The 8,576-nt window shown below is 36.5% G+C and overlaps 1 pseudogene; it reads right to left on the reverse strand.

Moving 5' to 3' along the window:
* Positions 1–6,655: 6,655 nt before the first annotated feature.
* Positions 6,656–8,356, reverse strand: LOC149495478 (UDP-glycosyltransferase 84B1 pseudogene; annotated as a pseudogene).
* Between the last annotated feature and the right edge of the window lie 220 nt (positions 8,357–8,576).

The following is an 8,576-nucleotide window of genomic DNA, read 5'->3' on the forward strand; positions in this document are numbered from 1 at the left end:
ATCATAGACACCTGCAGAAAATTAAAAAGAATGTGCGCAATAAGGCAAAGGTCGAGGGATCCATTTGCAATGCATATTTGGTTGAAGAAGCTTCCACATTCTGTTCGCACTACTTTGACCAACATGTTTTCACCAAGCATCGGAGAGTGCCACGTAACGATGATGGAGGAGATCGCGTTCAATCTGAGTTTGAAGGAAATCTAAAAATTTTCACCTACCCTGGGCGTACGATTGGTAAATAAAAAAAAAGACGATTGACTGATGCAGAGATACAAGCGGCTCAAACCTATATTTTATTGAATTGCGAAGAGATCACACCATATATACAGTAAGTATAAATAATGTAAACATTCTAGACTTGACGTGGGCCGTTGTTAAAGCATACTTATGCTAATATGGTTCGTTCATAAATAGGGAATACATCAATCTTCTGCGGCTTCAAAATCTCAATTTGACTGATACTGCAGTTGATGCAAAGCTGGACACGGAATTTGCAGAGTGGTTCAAATATTATGTAAGTTACTTTCAATGTACACAACACGGAATGTACATTTATTAAATCTGACTCATGTCATTACTATTTCCCATAGGCTCGAAGCTCGGGAAGCGATATTCGTAACAGATTTATTACGGATCTGGCAAAGGGGCCATTATCGGTTGCTAATGCCTACTCTGGCTACTTTGTAAACGGTTACAAGTTTCACACTGAGGGTTATGGGAGAAGCAGAAAGACAATGAACAGCGGTGTGTGCATAAAGGGATCAAACTACAGTGACGTGTCAAACGATTTTTATGGGAAATTGGTTGAGGTTTTGGAGTTAGAATATCCAGGCCTACCAATGAAGTGCACAATCTTATTCAAATGTGAATGGTTTGATCCTACGCCAAACATTGGCACGAAGGTTCATCCTAAGTATAATCTGGTTGATATTAATCAAAGAAGAAGATATACAAAGTATGAACCTTTTGTTTTGGCAATGCAAGCTGCACAAGTGTACTATGTCCCATATCCATCGTTTAAACGAGATAGATGCGATTGGATGGCAGTGTGTAAAATCAAGGCTAGATTAGTTGTTCATGCACTTGAAATGAAACAATCTTCTTCACTCGCAGTATCGGAGGCATTTCAAGAAGTTAGGGTTGAAACGCAACCGATGCAAGTTGTTGAAGATTTAACAGATAGGTTGGATGATGAAAGCCGATCTTATGTTGAAATAGGAGCATCAGATGATGAAGAGGAAGAAGATCAAATCATCATGGGTACCTCAGAAGACGAATATGAAGAAGAGGAAGCTGATGAAGAGGAGGAAGCAGATGATATTGAAGACACTTAAAACTTAGAGCAATTTTACTGTTACAAATTGATAAATGTATATGCAATTAATATTATTAATGAAGAATTTCAATGGTATTCACTTTGTTTGCTCGTATTTACCACATGTTCTACAATTCATATAATTGTATAAATTCATTTTATCTCGGTTCTGATATCTGCAGTACAAATGGCTAGAGGCAGAGCGTTTGATTCTAACGCGTCCGACAGTGGTTCGCGTGGAGGTCGTGGACCTGGACGCAGTGCCCGTGGACGAGTAGGGTCGATCCCTCGTCCTTCGTCAGGTACGTTTGGGGCTTCGTCATCTGCTCAGCGACCAGTACTGTCGCCATCACATCCTTCTTCAGGTACGTCTGGGGCTTCATCCTCTGCTCAGCGTCCAGTACTGCCGCCATCACAGCCTTCTGCTCCTTCCTCTTCTACCCCCGTTTCTGGACCATTACAGACTCCAACAGCTGCACAGTCACCCACTGTGCAAGGTAATCATAAATGTCATAACTGTCATTTTAATTATATATTAATTATCTAGAAATGTATAACATTTGTCATTTATTTTGCAGCTTCATCAGATCCACGTATCACCCTCAGTTTGGTAGCGGGACAGTAAGTACTTATTCAGATTTTCTGTAGGCATATTTTGTAATTATATTTTGTACTTATTCATATCTGTGATGCTTTCGTGTAATTATATTTCACTTCTGTTTTTTTTTTTTTTCAGCATATATCCATCTTCTCGAGCAGCGAGGCAAATTTTGAAGATAATCAAGCTACAGCTGCATAAAGAAGGATACACATGGGATGCCGTACCACAAGAGGCGAGAGACTTTTATTGGGAGGAGTTCCAGGTACTCTTTGGTTTAAGTTATATCATCATTCAATGTTTACAATTCAAGATAAATCCTTAGTGTTTAAACGCTATATTTCATTTTTTTGCAGAAACATTTCATATGGGACGAGGCCATTACAGCTATGCTGAAAGTAGCCTGGGAGAAGATATGCGCCGATCGATACGCTGACTTCACGTATAGGATGAGAAAAAGCGGTAAGAAGCAGCAGTGCGTGTCTCAGGAGATATGGGAGAGCTGGCAAAAGGCTTGGGAGGATCCTGCATTCAAGAGAAAGCGGGAGATATTTGCACAAAACAGGCGTAGTGAGACTGGCGGTGATGGAGCAGGACCTTCGCGACACACAGGCGGATCTATATCTGCTATAGAGACAGCTCGATTATTAGTAAGTGACCTAGTCCATTTACAATAAACTGATGTTTAATGAAAGGACATTATATATATTAATATATCATGAATAAAAATTTATTACAGGCTAAAGAATTAGGTCGTGAGCCCACACCGATGGAGGTGTTTACATACACTCACACGAAGGACCACGATCGTAATACCTTTGTCGACAGACGTGCGCTGAGCGTCAATGTAAGTAACAATGAATAATATTTACATTTACCCTCTAATCATTGCGAAGATGTACAAAGTTCAATATAATAAAGCTTGCAATTGCATTGATTAATTAATTTTTTATTTTCAGGAGAACTATACTACAGCTCGGGAGCGTATTGTTACTTCTCAGACCGATGAATCCGAAGCTGAGTCAAGAATTGACGAGGTAGCGCTTTATCTCGAGGCTGTAGGGGGCGAGAAGAAGAGGAAGGTATACGGCATCGGGTCTCAGGCATCACAGTTTAACACTGGCTCAGCAGCTCACGCTTCTACAGCCAGCGCAGCACCGCAGCCGGAGCACACTGACTCGCACTATGATGATGATATACGGGCTCAGCTTGCTGATCAGCAGAGACAGATTGCAGAGCTTAGAGCGCATGTGCTGCGGCTGTCCGGTGAGCACCGTGCTGGTACTTCTTCCTCTGATCCTGCGCCTGCTACAGACCGACATGTTTCGACGTCTCAGCAGCAGCCACTATCGGCTCCTGATCCCGATGCTGCAGGCGATACCTTGCTCACCCCTCCTGGCGCTACATCACATCCAGCAGGTACTCCTCCCGGCGATCCGACATCGGAACCTGCAGATGAGCAGCAGCATATATAGATTTGATTTCCGACCTTTTATTTTTTCATTTGTATTTTCATTTTTTAATTTGTTCAGAACAATAAAAATTACATTTTTATACTGTTCTTGAATTGCGTGTGTGTATATATGCATTTATGTCAACTTTCACAGGTGTAGAAAAATTTTGGTTTCAAAATAATATTTAATTTTTTTTATTCCCTTTTTCATTTTTGCGACCGATTTGATACCAAAAAAAAATTTTTGAATTTATAAATTGCGACCGATTTGCGACCGATTTTAAAAATTTGCGACCGATATTCTGCGACCAAATTTGCGACTGAATTTCCAATTAAATCACGACCAAAAGTTGCGACCGATTATTCAATTTTGCGACCGACTTATCGGTCTCTAATTTGCGACCGATTTTCTTATCGGTCGCAATTTAGATTTGCGACCAGTGATTTTGCAACCGACAAAAGTCGGTCGCAAATCGGTCGCACAGTACAAATAGCGACCGATTTTTGCCATTTTGCGACCGATTGGTTGGTCGCAAAATGGCGTTTTTTTTGTAGTGTACAATGGTGGAAGTTACAAAGCTAACATAATTAAATAAAGACAACAACGAAAAATTTACATAAGAAAAAATAAAAATAGAACACAAATACTCAAAAGAGAAAGCTTCACATATGATTGTGAATCAAGGGAGAGCAAAGAGCTTTACAAGAGCTTTTCAAAGAGATAATTTGTAAAGTTTTTCATTTTTATATGAAAGAAGAGAAAATTAATTAAATTAGCTGTATAATAATAAAAATAATTTATTTTAAGAAGTTGAACTTCTTAAAAACTTGTTATGGGTAAGTGAGACGAGTCACGAGCAAGATTTGCCACATGACATGCACATCCACTGGAGGATAAAACAAAAGAATAAGTTGAACTAAGAGAAGACATGGAGCATGCAAAAATAAATGTCTGAAAAAGCATACATATAGCGTAATGGAATAAGGAATCTTGGAGGACATAAAAACAAAATCAATAAACTCACGATTGGCTGTATATTTTCCTTCTAATAGATGCCAAAAATTTTTGGCTTTGTCTACCTATAAATGCATTACTCAACCAATTAAATATTTGTATAACTTTGTCGGAAAATACTTTCCTAAATCTATTATCCCTTTCTATTTCACTTAATAAATTCTTTTTTTGTTAGAATAATTCACTTAACTGATTATCATTTAAAAAAAAGTTATAGTAACTTTCATTTCTTCTCTATTATTTAGATATTCATGTGAGAGTTTTTGTTTTATTTGTTTTTCTGTGTTATTCAAATAATTTCTCGATACGTGGTTTTTTGTTATTCACTGAATAAAAAATTAAGATATAATTCTTTTATATATATTTATATATGGACAAAGAAAAAAAATTTTCGATCTCTTCTTTTTTTTTTTTTTTTTAATATAAATGGACAGCAAAGTTCAAAAGAACTAAACTAAATAAAAACGGAATAAACCCCATAAATATCACAAAGAAACCATAATTTAAGACATGAAGTAGGACTGTCCAATATATGAACTCCAATAGAACTAGCTGCATGCAAAATCAGCTGACCAATCGGTGGAACTGGGGTGGTTCGCGGTGGTGGCGGCCTCTAGTTTTAATTTTAATTTTTTTAAATTTACCTTATAAAATATAAAAATTTACTTTTTACCTATAAAATAATGATTTTTTTTTATTACCTCTTTAAATTTTGAAAATTTTTTTGAGCTCCCTCTATTTATTTTTTTTTCTGGTTCAGCCACTGCGGCTAACCAATCTATGCTAAAGTTAACTTCACGGTAGATATGAGCCCTTGGAACATCTTAATTCATCTCCATAAAAGCGTTCATAGAATTAACAAGGTATGATTTGAGTTTAACCAATCAACCACAATCTTATTGTCGCATTCCACGTGGAGCTTATAAGCCCTAAGCTTCAAGCCAGTTTAAAACCCCTATACACTGTCCAAGCTCGACAATTTGCAGAGCAAGAATTCCAATTATTGTCTATAAAAGCTCATTTACCCATATCATCTCTGATGAGACAATCACACACCACACCGAAGCAAGCCTTTCTAAAGCTTTGACAGCCCCATTCACATTCAACTTAACCTATCCCACATAGGAAACCAGCTAAAATATTCCGAGAACTGACCATCATCTCATGACCAAGACATTTACTGACCCTATCAAACTCTTCAGTTTGCAACATGGAACCAGATCATCCACTAAGATTCTGTCCCTTAAAAGTGACGTTGTTCCTATAAATGTTCCTCCAACGGATGAGTCCAAAAAACAAAGGCCAACTCAGATATTTTACAATTATATCGTGCCAGCTTATTCTCGACCTCCAATTTGAAAAGTTCTTTTTACCTACGCATTCTGGTTCAATTGGGGTTCAATTGGCAAGTAGGCTAGGCATATCGGGTTCGATCCCACTAAACGCACCTGTAGGAAGGGGCAAAAAATTTTAATTATAACTAAACCCCGAACCGGATTAAGCGGTTCCTAATAATAGGGTCCGGATACTGATTGTTTAAAAAAAAAAAGTCTTTCTATTTTTAATTGAAATTTAAGTTAGTTATTGGAATAGACTCCAACTAAAGTAAAGCTTACTATGCTAGCTACTTTCTTGTTTAGTTGTTTAGGAAAAATTGAAAACCTCATTAGTAATTTCTTATTCTTTATTATTATTATTATTATTATTATTTTTAAATACTTCAATTTCCATTTTATCTATGAAACTACTAATCTAATTTCGTGACTGCTCCTCCGTAAATATTTTTTCAAAACAATAAAGCCCTTATCGATAGCTCCTCTTTCAGTTGAATTCCTTCTAATATATTTTAGATTCATACGGCTTTAGTTTTGGTAACTAGTTTTATTAAGAGGTTTGGATAATCCATAGTGTATTTCCAATATTTTGGTATATACGATGTTTTGATCACATTTTTTTATTTAAGTTTTCCATGATTAGGTTAGATGTAAATGAGTGAATTAATGCTTAAATAAAATAAGTTTTTTTATGGACAATATTATTTAATAATAATTATTTTTTTCTGATAAAAAAAAAATTGCCCTATGCTCCTACAGCCATTGTCATATATATTTGGCACTATATATATATATATATATATAGAGAGAGAGAGAGAGAGAGAGCACATGACACTTTCTTATTAGTCCAACATGTAATGCCAACCATGCATCACGTTCCATCGACATGTGGTATAATGAGACATTTTTTTATATATAATTTCTTGATTTAAAAATAATTCAGTACATTTGAATTACTGTCTACTAGTTGGCACTGAGACTATATGGTAAAAACAAAATAATCTCTTTTTTTTTTTATGGTAAAAATCCAAGAATTTATTCTTGCACATGCAATTACCCTTCATTAAATAACCACACCTTCTTCACCATGCAGCCACCCTAGAGCAATTTCTCCCGATAATCTCTTCCACAAACAACTGAATATTCTGGTCCGATGAGCCACCACTGGCCACCGCCTCCCTTGCTGCCGATGTCAACTCTATAGCATTAGCTTTGACCTCCTTAGATTTTGCTCCATTCATAATCTCTTCTATACATTTTTCAATTTCATCATTACTAACAATTCCATCTTGATTTGCCCTAAGCCTTGAACCTATATGAAAAACGTCAACAATAAGCTTAGCATTTGTTGGTTGATCCGTCCATTGAGGGTATGCAATCACCGGCACGCCGGTGACTATTGCTTCAAGCACAGAATTCCATCCACAGTGTGTTATAAAACACCCAATAGCATCATGGGATAAAACTTTTGTTTGTGGAGACCATGAAACAATTAGCCCTAATTCCTTAATCTCCTCTAAAAACCCTAACGGCAATTCTCCATCCCCATTAGGCAATGGTGAATCCACCGGCTTAACCACCCAAAGAAATGGACGTTTCACATGTTTTAAAGCTTTTGCTATCATCTCCATTTGCTTTCTTGATAATATAGTTATACTTCCAAAAGATACGTATATGACTGAAGATGGTTCTTGCTTGTTTAACCATTCAATACAAATATCTTCGGCTTTCCACATATCAAAACCTAAATCTTGATCTTGGCCTTGATTATGACTTTGGATAAGTAGCGATGGAGGTACAAGAGGACCGATAGGGCGAATCGGGCATAACTCGACCATTGACTCAATGGCTTCTTTTTCAAGCTCAAAAAATGAATTTCCTAAAACCCAATTGTACTTGTTCAAGTTGAGGAATACATCAAGAACCATTTTAGCTAAACTATGAAATGGATTTGAAGGAAGAACAAATGAAGGTAAATCTTCTTTAAGCAACAATGGCAGACCAGGTACTTCCACACTCATTTCAGGGTTATCTAAATTAGGAAATGAGTTTAGGTTGTTATAAAACCTATAATAAATAGCATAAAGTGAACATGGTTGTATCCAAAGCATAGCACACGGGATTTCTAATTCAACGGCAACATTAATCACCCAAGGAACAAAGGGATTGTTTATAATGCAAGAAAGCTTTTTTTGACCATTTTCAGGGTAAGTTTCTTTGATAAGCTTCGATAAATTAATAGGTCCAAATTTGTTTATGGACTCCATGTAGAAGTCTAAATTGGCCTTTCGGTCAAAGTCAAGGCTTAGGCCATCAGAGAAGAAGAGAAGTTGGATTCCGTCGATTGAGGTAGTGGCGGAGGTGATGGTGGAGGATTTGAGCATGCGGTGGCGGCCAATTTCAGTGGTGGCTATTGTGACATGAAGTCCTTCTGAGATTAAACGTTTGGCTAATCCAAGTGAAGGATTTAAGTGACCTTGAGATGCAATTGCAACGAGTAATACGTGAATTTCTTGTTTGTTTTTGTCTAATGCCATGACTTTGCATGAAAAGAAGAGATGGGTAGAATGGGAGATAGAGAGAGAAGGCTCTAAGGTTGGTGTGAGCTATATAGAAGCACTTGTTACGTATATAAGTAAATAAATAGAAGGGTACTTAACTGCCTTCTATAACAATTTTTATCTTCATTAATTTTTTTCCTACTTTATCATTGGTTGTGTATGGTAAGAGAAATACTCTTGTTTGAATTAAAAATTATATTTTCATTCTTTAATTTATAGGTTAGACTATGAACTCAATTTAGGTAATTTTTTCCTAAGTGTTTAACCCACTATATTAAAACTAAATTTTTTATAAAAAAA

Source organism: Jatropha curcas, chromosome 6 (assembly GCF_041381405.1).
Source record: "Jatropha curcas cultivar XTBG-Jc1 chromosome 6, XTBG_Jcur_1.0, whole genome shotgun sequence".
NCBI classification, from domain to species: domain Eukaryota; kingdom Viridiplantae; phylum Streptophyta; class Magnoliopsida; order Malpighiales; family Euphorbiaceae; genus Jatropha; species Jatropha curcas.